Raw genomic sequence first — 17,512 nt, 5'->3', positions numbered from 1 at the left:
TGGAGTGGGTGATGTTTAGTTGGTTTGCGGATAATAGGTTAGGTAGTTTCATCCAAATGAGTTCTTGTAGTGCAGTGCAGTGGTGTGATCTGTTATGGTTGGATCATAGCAAATTTGGTATTTTTACTGCAGCAGGCCTTTAGTTTACTTATGTCTGATTTATGAAAGTTGGTAAAAACATGAGCAGAGTATAGGATGGTAGATAGTAGGTATGTTCTGGCTCTGGCTAGTCTGGTGTTTTTAGCAAGGTATCGTATGGCTCTGTAGAGTGAGCCAAATTTAAGGTGAACCTTTTTGATGGTTAGTGCTATGTATTTATCAAATTTAAGACAGTTGTCAATTGTGACTCCTAGAAGTTTAGTTTGTTCCACATGCTTGATCGTAGTTTTGTTGGCAAAGTAGATGATGGGGGGGTTGTTAGTTGGCTTGATGTTGGAGAAAATCATTAGTTTAGTTTTGTTTGGGTTGAGTATTAGTTGGTGGATGGTGAGATAGTTTTCTATGCTATGGACAGATTTTTTTTTCTTGGAATGCTGAACAGATGATGGAGGAATCATTGGCATATTGTACAATGGTGGCTAGTTGAGTGGTGGTGCTGAGGTTATTAGTAAATATGATGAAAAGCAGAAGTCCAAGGATAGAACCTTGAGGTACACTGACAGAGATGGGTAGGAGAGGGGATAGATTGTTATCCCACTTGAATAACTGCTGTCTCTCAGCTAGATATCTGTGAAACCAAGATAGTGAATGTTGGATCAGGTTATAAGATGAAAGTTCATTGAGTAGTTTTTGGTAGGATACTGTGTTGAAAGCTTTCAACATGTCAAGGAAAATGGATGAGATGATTTGGCCCTCATTTTTGAGAAGGTTTACAGTATTGCTTGGGTCTGAAACCATGATGGGAATTGGATATGAGGTTATTAGTAAGTAAATAATCAAAGAGTTGTTGTCGGGGAGAAGGTCAGCTGCAATAGATGAGGGTTTTAATTTGTACAGAATTTTTTTATGGTGCTAGTTTGTATAGGCTTGATAGAGAATGAGTTATGGATAGATCCTAGTCTGTTTGGGATTATTAGGGGTGTATTGGTATCATAGTTTATGTGGGATCTTATGTAGTTTATGAAATGTGCATTAAATTGTGATGCTGTGCTATCTTTGGTATTTGAGGTGGTGGGTGGTGGGGGATGGGGTAGTGTATTTCTCTGGATTAAGGAGTTGTTTGATACTAAATCAAAATTTTTGAAGATTGTTTTGGTGTTTTTGTTGGGTTGTGAGGTAATATGACTTTTTGTCATTTTTAATTTGCTTTTTGGCTACATTTCTTAATTGCTGACAAGTGATAAGGTTGTCTTTGTTTTTAGTTCCTTGGTGTTGTGACCGAGCTTTGTCTCTCTGTTTGAGTAGTGGCTTGGTGTGTTTAGTAAGTCATGGTAATTGCTTAGCTTTAACATGAAATTTCCTTGGGGAGCTAGCTTATTTAATATATTTAGAAATGTATTGTTGAAGTGTTGAACTGCTAGGTCTAACTGGAGATATTTTAGAGGAGACCAGTCGCATTGTTGAAGGAGTTTATTGAATATAAAAGGGGAGAAGTTTTTTTTTTTTTTGCTGTGAATGTGTTTAAATATGATGTCATTTAGGGTATATATCTGCTGTCTAAGTAGGAAAGTGGATAAAGGATCACTTAGACAGTCTGGAAGGCAGCCTGATTGGCGAACAAGGTTGGGCCTGTTTGTTAGTATCCCATCCAGGACTGAAAGTTTGTGACTGTGTTTGTCTATATGGATGGGCGACAGTTTAGTTTGAGAGAAGTTGTAGAGGTTAATAAAGTTCGAGGGCTTTTCAGAGGAGCAGGTGAGCCACTCCAAATTAAACTTACCTAAGATTATTGTTTCTTGGTTGAATGTGGAAGATGACCAGCAGAGGAGGTTTTCATTGTTGGTTTGATTGTTTCCTGGAGGGAAGTAAGTTGTGATTATTATGATAGCTTTTTGGTAATTTATTTGTAGAGGCGTTATTAATATTTCTGAATTACCGAGATCTGGGGGTTTATACTGTAATCAATCTAGTTTGAGTGTATCTTTGTCCATGACTGCTATGCCACAGCCAAACTTGTTTATCTTATTAAGTCTTATAAGTCTTATTATGTTGTAGCCTTGGCTTAGAATTTCAGTATCTTTTATGTGGGGTTTCAGCCAGGTATCAGTTAAGATGGCTATATTGGGTGAGTAAAGGGTAAGATTAGCATGGAATTCATCTGCTTTGTTTAGGATGCTTCTAAGATTTATGTTAATAATTAAAAGGTCAGAGTTGTTGAGCTTTGCAACAGGGCTACTGGGTGTTAGCTTGCTTTTATACAGTTTGGATGTGTTTTTACTGAGAAGGGAAGTTGGATGTTGGAGGCCTGGGTTAGGGTGTATATCCCCTCTTAGCTTGATTTGAGTGAGTGTGCATATGAAATGGTGTATTTCCCCTCTTAGCTTGATTAAGTATTTGACATAAAGCCATTACTAGTCTTGTAAATGAAAATATCTATAAAATGTATTCAATGGATCTCTATACTGGTGAGTAAATTAAAAAAATAGTCATATTATTAATATAGTATATAAATTCATTAATGTTATCAGCTGTGTACAGATTCAAGATAAATACAAGTCCTGTCTGAAGTAAATATTCGTATTCCCATTTCCACATAACCAGATTTGCATAAATACAGGCACGTGCTGCATCCACTGTCTGTCCTTAACTATTAGTATATATGTTAGAAAATATTTTTGATCAAAATATAATATTGCAAAATCAAAGAAGCTACACTGTTCATACTTTAAGTAAATAAAAATGAGTGGTGTTGCAAAAGTAAAGATCTGAATTTATTTTGTGTAACCCTGAATGAGTTTTCTATCTTGAAAATCCAGTAGCTGAACTGACAGCACAACAAACCCTGGATGTGCTCTAAATGGGTCTACTTCATTTGCCCAAACTTCCAGTTGCCCGACCCCATTTGACTGAAATTTCATTTGACCGACACTTCATTTGACTGACAAGTATTATTGGCAAGAAAATGGGATATGCCCCCTTCCCCACAGTAGTGCGACCCTGGAGTTAGAATATATAGTTGGGGGTGTGGGGGGCACTTTTGTTTTACTAAGCAATATTAAAGCAAAACTAAACAATATAATATGCCCCCACACCCCCTAACTATATATTCTAACTCCAGGGTCGCACTTCACTGGGGATGGGGGCTTATCCCATTTTCTTGCCAATAATACTTGGTCAAATGAAGTGTCAGTCAAATGAAGTGTCGGTCAAATGAAATTTCGGTCATTTGGTCTCGGGCAAATGAAGTAGACTCACCATAAATATACTCTTACTGTTAATAGTTGTTATGACATAACTTATCCCATAGTTAGATGACCAGGGACACTTTCTAATGGAAAAAAATGGTGTAGGCTATCATGAGAATTGCACAATGCTGTTCACAGTACAGTATGATAACTAGCATTGTCCCACCCCCTTCAACAAAAACATCAGACCGAATGACATTTGACGACCTTTATTAGAGTTCCATAAACAACTTTGTTAACCAACATTTATTAATTACAACATAAACACAGTATGATTGATATTAATCACAGCATAACCTCCACGTAATGTTAACTAGGACAGCGTGACCTTGCTCATCCTGATACAGTAAGCAGCGTCCATACCTCTACTCGCTTATTTTACTTAGGAAGCAGCATCCCATTACTCACTTCATTTACCATTTATTGTATTGCCATCCAACCCATAAGCAGCGTCCTTACCTCCACTCACTTAATTTACTTATCGAGCAGCGTCCAACTGCACACTTTCCTTTCCCAACTCATTGAACTAAACATCCAACCCCAGAGGGGGAACAGAAGAGGACAAACCTGCCCCTTTTCTCCACCCAGCAGCCTGACCAGGCTGTTCACCCTCTCTCTTACCAGAGTTCTAACAACCTAATTGCCCTTGAAAGGCATTAAGGCCAACATCATTTGGTGTACTCCATCCTCTCTAATTGTATCTGTGTTCTCACCTCCCAAAGGTCTATGACATAACTAGCCAAAGTAGCCAATAAGCTAAACTGCTGAAATAAAAACACTGATCCCACTGCATTGCTAAAATAACTAATCATAACCTTGCATAACCTCTATATAGTATCTAAACTGACACTCACCTAAGAACCTATAGTAGCTTTACAATGATTCCAAGTCATTACCTGAAGCCCTGTTTTACTGCCCACTGAACGTTATATCCATATGAAATGTCCTTTTCAAAATCAATTTTAATAGCAATCTAACTATACACCAACTACCCAATGTAATGAGAAAACATTTAATGTCATCATAGCATTTGCTGAGTAACAAAACACCCTCTGAATGACTTCAATGCACCCATTACAAAAGAAAAACACACCGCATGAACTGTAGCCTAGTAACCTCCATTACCTACATCAACCCTCACCACACAAGCTATCCCGTCAATGGCCACTATCAGTCAATCTTCCCCTATTAAACCTACCCCAGCCCTACATGCCAGTGAAACCCCCAACCTGGATTAAGTTCACATACCATTTTCACCTGTGTAACTATACTACTCACAGCTAACACCTCATTGCCGGCTGAACCCACCCTACCTTGATCCCAAAGCGGACAAATACACAATCTTTCTCACCAACTCCTACCCAGAGGCAACTGCAACACAAATTTAATCACTATGGTGATGCCCTACAATAAGCCATCCTTATAAATGGAGTTCCAGGCCCCTGCAACACCAATTTAACCAAACTAGCAATACCTCACCATAAGCCTACCTTAAAAAAGACACCCTAAACTCGAACAGCAAGCCTAAACCATGCCTTGCTTAAGGCTTCCCACTTCCGCTTATCCACAAAGCCCCGGTTCCTCCAACATCCCCCAAAATACCTGTATACCTACCACTCCTCATAAAACTCAACCTGGCCCTAGAAGTCATATATACCCTGAAATTGACTCTACCTCATTTGTGGTACCCAGCACTACTCCCCATAAACAATTCCCACCCAGCTTCACCCTGCCCCAACATACCTTCTCCTCACGTGCCCCCACTATCCCCTATCTGAACCAACACTGACATGTCTCTATGAGCAGAAAGTAAGATTACCTGTGACCTCATAGTGCCCACTCCTGCAACAGGAACACTCCAGAGCAGCACACCAACACAGCAGAATACATCACCTTCCAAAATCACTTCCTGCAGCGCACCACTCTAACCAACAGGACATCCACACTGCGACGGCCTCCATCTCCATTCAAACCCACCTCCTTCAGGTCACCGACCAATGCCCCGTCCGCCATACCCCACCTGTGCCCTCCATGTGCACCACTCCAGCCAAGCAGCATCCATCACCTTCAGGTCACCGACTGATGCGACTCTTCACACATCCTTTTACAATCTCATTGCCCCTCATTCCAGCTACTGACACAATGTCCACTGTGTGCTCATCCCTTATTGATCTGTAAAAGAAAAGAAACTGTAAATTCACTGCCATAAACCAAAATATCTTAACAGTGAGTGGTATCAAGGGGACCCACCATTCTGACTACCTGGCCCCAATGCCAGTTAATAAAAACAGCTCCTTACAGCAGACCAATTCGGTATAACAATAATAAAATCAGTAATAGTAATGGTGAAAAAAAATTAAGACTGTGTTTTGGATTGGTTCCACAGCATAACTTGATATTTCATTAATGATAGAAATATAATGAATGGCTTTTAATTCAAAGCAAATGTTGTCACATGTCTGTAGTGGTTTCCTTACATAACATAATATATAATTTAGGACAATAATTCTTCTTCTGGCTTTTTCCCAGCACAGATCACCTGTCTGCTCATGATTGGCAGGGGAGTTTTATAGAGTTGAGTTGCCAGCCCAGTGCCAAACCTTCTACAGAAGGCATACACATGCTTAGGGCCAATTTAGAGTGTCCAATCCACCTACAGCATGTCTTGGGGAGGAAACCAGAGCACCTGAAGGAAACCCACACGACCACAGGGAGGACATGCAGACTCAGCACAGAAGACACCCCAGCTGAGGATCGAACCAGAGAACCTCTTGCTGTGAGGTGGCAAAGCTAACCTCTGCACCACCGCAGTTGCCCTAATTTTAGTACAATAATAAAATGGGGAAAAAAAATAAGAATGTGGTTTGTGGTTAACTTAAGAAGTTGTGTTTAATAACAAAGTTGAATAACATAGCTGTGTTTTGTTCACTGCAGGATAAGACACTTCTACTGTATAGTGTCTGTTGTAAGCTGACAAGCATTACATTATTTTGTTTCAAGTAACCTAGGACTGGCTTTGTCCTCAGTGTTTATTCTGGATGAGCCAAGCATTGATTCATAAACAGTCCTTTTGAGACCGGCTGATATAATATGGATGCAACTGTTTCATTACCTAATTTAACATTACTTTTTATGGTTCTATTTTACTCAATGGCTCTCTGTTGTTTTAAAAGTTTTACCAGAATACGGACACTTTGAGAAGTCCAGAAGGACATTCCCCCACAACTAATACATATGTAATTAAAAATATATGTACTTAATCTATTTTCTTTTCATGGAATTTATTAATATTTGTATTTGATTCATATCATATCATTAACCCTTTTTAGACTCCCTCTACACGTCAAGCAGAGTACCTCATTAACCCTTTTTAAGCACAACCTAGATAACTGGATGGCGAACAGAAAATACACCCCTGGGATTCCACCTGTGTCCTTGCTGGACAATGGCATTGGGTGATGACTTGTTGGAACATGGGCTAAATTCTTGGCTAGGCTTGCAAGAACCTCAGGGCCAATAGCCTAGTAACTTCCTATGTTCCTATGATGCTATGATCTCTGAAATGTCCAGATTTTGGCCTCATATTTTTGGCCCATTCCTCCAAAAACTTGTGTTATTCTGGCATAATCACGACAGTGTCAGACTTCTTATCTTTAAGGGAAAAAAAATGCTTACTAATGCAAAATATGTTATTCTAGCAACTTTCTAAATATTGCACTTACATGCAAAGTCTATCCCTGATTTTGGGCCTCTGTCTCCAAATAATGTTTAACTTTGTCCATAATTCTGCAATGAGTTTGACAGGAATGATTTTACTCATTATAAATTCACAAAACATGCACAATCTGTAGACATACTGTGTGTATACAGCAGTACAGATCAGTAACAAAAACACCCCCCCCCCAAGTCCTGCAGTGTTAGCTCCCAAATGCCCATCATTTCCTCTTAAAAGGGGTACTGCATCCTGACCTCAGTGAATAACGTGCTCAATAATTTCAGAAAACAATATTCTGAACAATAAGTATCATGGAATGAAATTAATTAAAACCAAAAGACTTTAAATTAACGGCATTCAGGAATGGTTACTTGGCAAAACATGAGTCGATTTCTGGATAAAAGAACCAGGTCCACACACTTATCTTCTCCAAGGCTACTTGCTAGAGTGTAACTGAAACTGCAGTTTAATAAATGGTGTGTTTTAATGAAATGCCATTTTCGGTGATAGTGCATAGCACAGTTAACTCGGATTTCAGTACCAAATCCAGTCAGTACCGCTCTTAGAATGTGCACTGTTAGAAACAGTTTACTTCATGCCGAAAAGGTAGGACAAATCTCATTTAACTGACTGCACGAGAGGGTAACAAAAACTGTACTCAGGAAAACTACCACTAACACACCACTTAAAGATAAGTTCATACTATGTGACAGAATTGCACAATTTTAGTTATTTTATCTGAGGGGATACAGAAAAGATTCAGGGCTTTCAGTTTCTTTTAAAATTCTCTAAAATACTTCTTTGATTTCAGTACCAAATCATGACAGTACCACTCTTAGAATGTGCACTCTTAGAAACAGTTTACTTCATGCAGAATAGGTAGGACAAATCTCATTTAACTGACTGTACGAGCGGGTAATGAAAACTGTACTCCGGAAAACTATCACTAACACACCACTTAAAGATAAGTTAAGAGGGACAGTTCTAAAATTGTAGTAAAAATTTGGGATGGTTGAGGGGTATACCCTGCACTACCCTGCTCCCTATGGTCATTACTGCTATACCACGCATGTGCAATGAACAGCCCATACGTGGATTGTCTGTGAGGCTGTGAAAACAGTCTCATCAGAAAGCTAGTCCATTATTTATTCGGCAACTATGTCTTACATTCTCCCTTTCCTCTACTTTCTTTTATTTATTTATTTTTTTATATATTTTTTTTTTGTACTAAGGAAGAGCAAGAAAAGCCAAATCCAATGCCATGACAGTGACGAGCGGTAAGACTAATTCAACAGCCAAAAAAGTGGGGGAAGGTGAAGTCACACCATAACAACCCAACAAGAAGCAACAATGATCCATTTAAGTAGCAGGCAGCTTCCACCTAAGAAATAACACAACATTCTGAGCAGTCGCAGCGATCCACTCCAAGGCTACAGTAACAGCTGCCTCCCTCATGATGCTAACCCGCTATAATCTACTAAACAATGGCAGTAGTTAAAGACCTCCTTTAAAAGAGACCTGTCAGGAACAATGAATTTATATGGTACAACCAACCATTTTAAAACAGCCTCCCTAAATGCTCCTATCAACTTAGCAGCTCTGAATTGGCTAAGAAACCTGAGCTGTATTTAGCTAACCACAAACTGGGCAACCACAAATCATGGCCCTAGCTGCAGCCATCTCCCACAATGCTAACCATGGCCAAAACACTACTTTATATATATATATATATATATATATATATATATATATATATATATATATATATAAATTCAACCACCTGCCAACCAAAACTAATCCAAGGCCTGCCCGGACCATAGTACCTATAGGTCATCATGGATGTAATCCTTGCAGTAGCAAGTTCATGCCAAACTGTGATGCCTAATCCAGCTACACTTGCATAAACCACTTAAGCCCCTCCCTACCATTACCTCATTTCCTCCCAGTAAACCATCATGTCCATATAACCCTTTCATTCCCCCTCCCTCTTAATTCTCACTACTATTTCTACCTAACCACCACCTGAAGATGTCCCTGGAAAAATCGGTTTGTTACCAAACCTCATTTATAAAAACATACATGTGCAGGTATGCCATATGTACAAAGTGATTGCCTCTTCAATTTCTTTGCAACTGTTTAAAAACATGTAAATGCTTTGTATCTGAGTACTTTATGAATAAGATGTAACATTTTAAAGGAAAAATGCCTGTATAGATTTGTTTCTCTTTCGTACTGTTTATGAGATCTGAGAGCTCTTCTTAAGGGTAAATTTATATAAAATTCAATGCTTGCTCCTCTTGAGACCAATGTTTTTTGATGCAACTGCGGTTTGGAATCTGATTGAAGTATCAGTCCATAATTATGGACAAGTTGAACATTAGTAATCTGAATCAGTTTATTTTTTTATTATTCATTCTTCAATTTGTCTATAGGAAGACAGCCAGTACTGTACACCCGAATGTTGTCTTTTAATGTAAGAAACTGTTGCTTTCCAGGCATATGAGATTCAACTAAAACTGACTATGTCATGATGACTTACAGTGCACATCATCTTCTTCTTTGTATGATGATTCTCAGTAAGTATTTCTTTGAGATGCATAAGAAATTCTATTACACTTGAAACTGGCAATTCCTCACTGGAACAATTCATGGCAACATATATTTCATACATATTCCCTATTTTTGGTTGGTTTCAGTAGTAGCACAGGATGATTAAAGTGTTTTTTGATCTTGATACTTGAAACAGGCTAAGCAATAAAACAGGATCAGCATCTGGTATCTGGAAATTAACCTTTCAGTGTCTACATAGTAGAAGCTTTGCCAGAATCTCTGCAACCTGACGAAATACAGTAGTCCTATTTCAACCCCATACAGACACCTTCAATGTGCTACTGAAAAAACTAACTGCTTTTACAATTTGTTAACCATTTTGTAATATGGAAAAAAAAACTTTAGTAGTTGAGTAAGGTACTGGGATATAATAATTCAACTTCACAAGTGATCGGGTCATGTGTGGTGAAGAAATTGATCTGCTGATGATTTTGAGAAGGGGGAACAACTAAAAAAAGTGTGCAGATTAATTTTTACCATTTTATACCAATAAACCATTTGTTTTCCATGCACTGCTCATCCAGAACCTATTTTCCTACACTACTGCACCCAGTGACCCTCTGTAATTCACTAGTTGACCAGTCCCTCCCCTACAGGGACATTTTTTTTCCATGTCCACTTCCCACCTACACTATAAGTTTTGAGAATATTTCTGGTACCAGACAGTAATCTATTTATAAGTTCATAGGTTCATATGTGTTTACAAGGCCATGCTTTCTCAATGAATCTGACAAGTTTTGATACACAAAGGATATTTTAAGGAGTATATGCAGGCTTGGTTATGGGTGATCAAGCATTTATAGGCTGCAACTGCATATTAGAGATGTAGGTGCCAGACCAGGGGTACATTTCAGATCTCCCATCCACTGATGCAAGTTATGCTTGAATCTGGTTAAGGAAAAATTCTAATTCACATAGATGGGAAGCCTATTCCAGAGAAAGGGTAGTCTCTGAGAGACATACCTGTCCCTCCAACATGTCCTATTTTAGGTTGCAGACATGGTTTATATCCCAACATCAGGTAACTCCAATGATGTTTGCCTTGCAGATGTGCAACAGGTCCATTACAGCAAAATCAGAGGATGCTTTGTAGACCAGGCATAGATTACCTCTCAGCAATATGTGAGAGACCGAGTTCAGGAATAGGACTTTGAGGCAGTCAGTGTAGGGACTGTTATTTAGGTTATGAATCCTTTTTGTAAGGAACCTCAGGGAACACTTCAGTTGTTGTATATGCCTGGTCAGGTACATACCAAAGGGGGAATTGTTCTCAATAACTGGACTGATAAGAGTCTAGTACACTGGAATAATGACATCCTTGGACCTAGATGGCATACCCTTGCTTATAAGTTGTACAGTATAGAATGCTTTCCTTAATACCACAGATGCATGCTGTTCAACAGCTAGGCTAGCATATACATTTGTTCCTAAACCCCTGAACACTGGGTTTACTCTTAGAGGTGTATTATCAGTTTGATAGTTTCCAGGTATAGCAGTCTTCCCAAAGGATAGTACTATGCATTTCTTGGCATTGGATTTTAGACCATTGCTCTCACACCACTTATTCACCTGTGTCAGGCTTTTTTGTGTCATTGGTGGATTCTGTGACTGCACCTCACATGCAATTGTCTGCAAACTTGGTCAGCCAAAGGCCCTTGGCATTGATCTTGATGTCAGAGAAATAGATGCCAAAATGGACTGGCCTCAGCACCAAGCCTTGAGGGACACCACTAGTGACTGGCCTGCTTGTGGAGGTATACTTCCTTATCCTAACTTCTTGAGTCCTAGCTATGAGCCACCTGGCTTTCCAGTAGGTGACATAGGAGCTTATAATACAACCAGCAGCAAAACCAGCAAAGTAGTCCAAAAAATGACAATATGATTCAGTTCCACAGTAAAATTTATTACACTGACTTAAAGCCTTGGCCGCAACAGCCTTCAAAGAGTACAAAAGAGTACAAAATTACAAAAAACACATCCCCCTATTTATACATCATCAACAGTCATTTAATAAATTAATCAATCAGTTAGACAGATACTTTAAAATACTTTTCTATTCAGACCTCTTGGTGTTAATGTGTCAAACTTCAATATGAAAACAGTTTCTTTATATAATAAAACATTTTAATTAATATTTCATCCCCCTTCCTGATAAACACTTCTTCCAAGATTGTGGCTTGTAATAAATTAGCATCATTATGATGTTTTTTCCAAAAAATTAGATGATATAGGACTTTCCAGTCTCCGTTTCCTGATGTCTATGATGTGTTCCTACAACCTGATTCTAAATTTCTTCTTGGTTTCTCAAATATAGAAGAGGTTGCTGGGACACTTCAAACAGTATATTACACCTGTTATAGCACATGAAAAATGATTATGTGGTCTAAATATTTTCCCATTAATCCTAGGAAAACTCGATATTATATGAAAGCATATGTTACAATTATTACAGGGTATGGTACCCAAAGACGCTAGGGAGCTAGGACTAGCTACTGGTGAAATAAAGTAAGCTTTAACTAGTTTATCCCTCAAATTCTGTCCTCTCTTATAAGCCACATAGGGTAAATCGCAAATAATCCTGTGCAGCAATTCATCTCTATGTAAGAATTTCCATGTTTTATTAATTCCCAAACTCTTGTACTTAAGATGTTATAAGTAGTTACAAAAAATATTTTATCTCCCCCCTAACAGGAGAATTATTATTACTAGAACAAATATATATTTTGCTGCTATTATTATTACATTTATTGAGGTTAAGCTGCATTAATTTATTAATAGACTCTTGGATTAAATTCTCACTATAACCTCTATGTAAAAACATAGACAAAGTTTGGCAAATTTGCTTTTGTAAATCCAACTTATTATTACAAAGCCTGGACAATCTAATCATCTCCCCATAAGGTAAAGATTGAATAGTATGGACCAGATGGCAACTAGTACCAAATAAATATTGGTTGCCATCCTCAAATTTACGATGAACTGTAGTTTCAATAGAGCCATCTTTCATTCCAGATAGATGAACATCCAAGAAATTCACCTCTGTGCCACATTGTAAACCATCAAATTTGATATTATACACATTATTGTTTAATTCCGAAAGAAATGCTGATACTGCATAAAATCCACCATCAGAAATAAAAATGAAATCATCAATATATCTGAAACAAAATAAAACATGCTGTTGTACAAACTCATTTTTATATACATAATTCAACTCATAGTCATAAAGATATTCGCATACATAGGGGCAAATGGTGCCCCCATGGCTGTACCTCTTAACTGGTGATAAACAACTTCATCAAAACTAAAATAATTATGAAGCAAACAGAAGTGAATTAATTTAACAATATAATGAGACCTCGGACTATCATCCAAAAAATATTGTAAGGCTCATATACTATAATTTTGTCTAATATTAGTATATAAACTACATACATCAATAGTTATCCAAAACATATTCTGATTCCAATGAATAGCCGATACCTTATCAAGAAAATCAAATGAGTCTTTGATATAAGAATTCAGCCTTTCTACATGTGGTAATAAGTAATTATGAATTAAAACCGCAATATTATGTAAAAAATAATTTACAGCACTCACAATTGGACACCCCAGAGGATTAACATATTGGACACCCCAGAGGATTAACATTATCCTTATGTAGCTTAGGAAGGCAATAGAAAGTTGCTAAGTTACAATTATCTAAATTAAATTTAGTGTCCAAATCCTTCTTACAAAAATAACCCAGGCGCACTCCCTTTTCAATCAATACAGAAAAATCATTTATAGCATTCAAATATGTAGCAACATCATATATTTCATAAGTTAAATTATCATTCAAATGCTGCATATACATATTATAACACTGCATATAGTGAAGCACCACAATTTTGTTGCCTTTGTCAGAAGGCTTAATGATTTAGTCATTCCTAGCTACAAGAATCTTAAGGGTAAGCCATTCATTCTTGGTCATATTGTATTGATGAGAAGTATGACTATATTCCACAACAAGTTCCTGTATAGAAAAATTAAGCATTTCAGAAAAATGTGTGACAGTGCTATTCACATAAGGGGGTATAAATTTGCTTTGAAAATTAATACCACTAGTGTCTAATAAAGCATATGCGTTTGAAGTGTTGACATCAGAATCACAAGATACACAAGAAAAGAAACTGTCACATTCACTATCAGTTTCCAAACTAACAATTTCAGAATTAATGTCCCTTTGCTGTTTATCCACTTGCTCATCAAAAAAAAATTTGAAGATGTAATTTCCTAATCAATTTAAAAACTTCTTGTTTAATTGAATATAACCTAGGTACTACAGTCAGTACAAACTTTAAACCAAGACAAAGAACAGCAAACTGTTCATCAGTTAATGCACATCCAGATAAATTTACAACATTTGAAACAGTACAACTTAAAGGAGAGAAATCAGTTCCATCTACCTTGTTTGTAAGGCTGTTTAAATTGTCCTTCACTTGCTGCAGAATTGAAACCAGTTCCTTTCTTCTTATTTCCCCTTTTGGCACCTTCTCCATTATGACGAAAACGCTGCTGGTGAAATTCAGGTTCTTGTGCTGCAGGCAACAGGGGAAATTCACGGACATCGTTTTAAGAGTCTGTAGTATAACCTACCCCAGGAGGCAAAAGATACAAACAACTGTTTTTTACTAACTGCAGTTTTGACATTATGTCCAGAATTAACATTTTGTTTATTTCTCCATACGAAAGCACGTCCGTTGCTGTAATCACGCAGGTCACATTTGATTTTATGTAATTTAAGGTGGACCTGCTCGTTTTCAAAATTATTCAATTTCTCTTTTAAATTTTTAAGGACGTCATTAACTTTTAAATTACCCACTTGGTTCAAAAGTTGTGTATGCATAATATTTAAATCATTTTTAAGTTTAGAATGTAACAGTTGCTCCCTTTCTACTAAAATGCTTACCCACTCCATAGCACATGTATGTGCTGCAGCTAACCAGCGTTCCTTAAAAGCTGCATCTGTAGTGTCCGATGAATCAAACAGAGTAGCTGGGGTCTTAAAAGCTCTCAATCCTCGGGGGGTGATATTCAATTCAGTATATCTGATTAAACCCATCAAATTAAAATGACAATGTGTTTCACGGAAAATCAAGAGGTCTGAATAGAGAAGTAAATTGGGGAAGTTTGCTTTAAATTTTAAAGTATCTGTCTAATTGATTGATTAATTTATTAAATGACTGTTGATGATGTAGGAATGGGGAATGTGTTTTTTGTAATTTTGTACTCTTTGAAGGCTGTTGTGGCCAAGGCGCTAAGTCAGTGTAATAAATTTTACTGTGGAACTGAATCCTATTGTCATTTTTTGGACATAGGAGCTTATGCCTTATTTTTTGGAGATCCTGTATTAGCAGTTAATTTATTAGTGTTCATTTTTCAATATTAGTATGAAGTAAGTTTGGAGATTTTAGCAAGGGTTTGATGTGTTTCTGAGCACTAGTTAGAAGAATCTCATCTGTGTATAAAACACAGTTCAAATTTGACCATCTAAGGACCATTATTTACCAGTCGCGAGAAAAGCAGAGGCGGTATACTGAGCCCTGAGGAACACCTTTCATAGTATGAAATGTTTTAGTTGAACAATTATGTCCAATTATACAAAAGGTTCTATTAGAAAGGTACTTTGTAAACCATTGGGACGCATAACCTGAGAAGCCACAATTTGTGAGATTTTTGAATGTAAGGTGTGATCCATTGTATGAAAAGCCTTTCTGTTGCCCAGAAAAATTGTTCTCTTGAGTTTAATTTTTAGCTTCACATGGCTAAGTTTCCACCAGATCCTCCTCTCATTCTCTGAGTCTACCAGACCTGCCTTAGCCTCCCTAGGTATTACCTGACCACACCAGGGGCTGGTGATCGGACTGAATGGTTAGTGCATCATACTGCTGCCAAGGAAAATGCTGAAACCCATTGCCCTGCAGCACACTTGTGAGCTGCAGTAGGGATGCCTTTGGAAGACTCATTTGAGTGAAAAGTACCTCTACAACAAATATACCATGAAAAATGTTTTTGCAGGGGGCAAGCCCCCCTGCACTATCACATGTGGTGCAGGCTTTGCCCCTTACCCTCCCTCCATGGTCACAAAAAACAGGAAGACAAGGCAGAAACACACACACACACACACACACACACACACACACACACACACACACACACACACACACACACACGCATAATCAGTACTGGAGAACAGGTGCAAATGTCTACACACTTGGTGGTACAACATGACACTGACTATTGCAATCTGCACATACTCTGCTAGAATGACATCCTTAGTGACTCCTATAATAAGAAATTATACCATCCCATACTTTATTTAGAATTCCATACTTTTCAGTCAAGTAAGTTTTCAGGAAAATAAGTTTGAGCATTTGGGTTTCAGGCAAATGAGCATTCAGACAAATATCCCAAATTTGATTACGTAATAATTCTTTTCATCTCATGTTCCACACAATCAAAATGATGTCTACAACTAACTTATCTATCACATCAACATCTTCCTCAACTAAATTTTGATAAAATCCATAAATGTTTCCACAACAGTGCATACCCTATGCATTATATCTTATTTGTGGATATATTTCATTTTATCCTTCACCAGCAAAGTGTTTAACATTAGCCTCCGCAAAAATATTTTACTTCTAGATCATGTTTAAATATTTCTTGTTTACATTTTACTGTTATTTTAATTATTTCTTCGTTAATTGCCTAATTTTTACATCCTTTACCATTTGCTATTATCAAATCATCCACATAGGACATAAATATAGGAATTTTTATTTCTTTATACATTTTTCAAAGAACTTTGCTTAACTCAGTCTTGCTTTACCTCTCTCTCTGCACTAATCTACTAATTAAACCATCTACTTTGAAGTACTCAAGCCTAAGAATTTACATATTCTGTTTCTATCACCCTTATAATATTAACCATCTTATATTATTTCAATATTGCAATAATTTCCCACATAAGCCTGCAACACTACCATCACTTCCTTCCTCTTTAATAATGTGTACTACTTTGTTACAATGATTAATAGATATTTAAACTTTTGCCTTCTAGTCCACAAATCCCTTCTTCTATCACATTTTGTAGCTCCTTTCTATATAATTCTCAAAAAAATATAATCTGTTTTACTTAATTTTAAAGGTCTCCAGTTTCGAATTTCAACCCTTTCACATTTTTTCATAGAAGAATTTCATAATACTTTCACATGATTCTTTTTCTTTGAAACCTTTCTCCATCCATTTATTCATGATTTTAGTAATAGCTATTTCTCCTTATCATACATTTTTTTAAATTCATATCCATTTCTATCTGGACCAGGAAACCCTCATTTTAATACTTTGATCATCCTTCTATATTTTTTAGCATCCTTATTTATTTTACCCAACAATCTTCTTAAATTACAATTAAGACCTCCTTTTATAACATCCATTGTTAGCATACCATATTTAATCATGTCTTCAAACATAATTAGTCAAGCTTTCATTTTTGTAGAAGCATATAACACAATCAACCTCCATTTTTTTCTTATCTGATACATCACATACAGTATTTAATTCCAGTAGTGTCAATCACTCAAGTTCCATTTTTCATTGTAACTGCTATCCCCAAAAATATATCCTCAGCAAAACACTATATTATATCTTCTTCATATCACCTCCATTAACCTTCTTTGTTTATTATTAATAAATCTAGTATCCAACCAGCAAATTAGATTGCAATTTTGTTTACTACACCAAATAATTACATTTAATCTGTTATTTTCATTAGTAATGCTGTTAACATTTAATGAGA

The sequence above is a fragment of the Protopterus annectens genome, chromosome 2.part0 (assembly GCF_019279795.1).
Source record: "Protopterus annectens isolate FY-2018-M chromosome 2.part0, PAN1.0, whole genome shotgun sequence".
In the NCBI taxonomy this organism is placed as follows: domain Eukaryota; kingdom Metazoa; phylum Chordata; order Ceratodontiformes; family Protopteridae; genus Protopterus; species Protopterus annectens.
The sequence above is the reverse complement of the archived record's forward strand: the minus strand, read 5'-3'. Positions refer to the sequence as shown.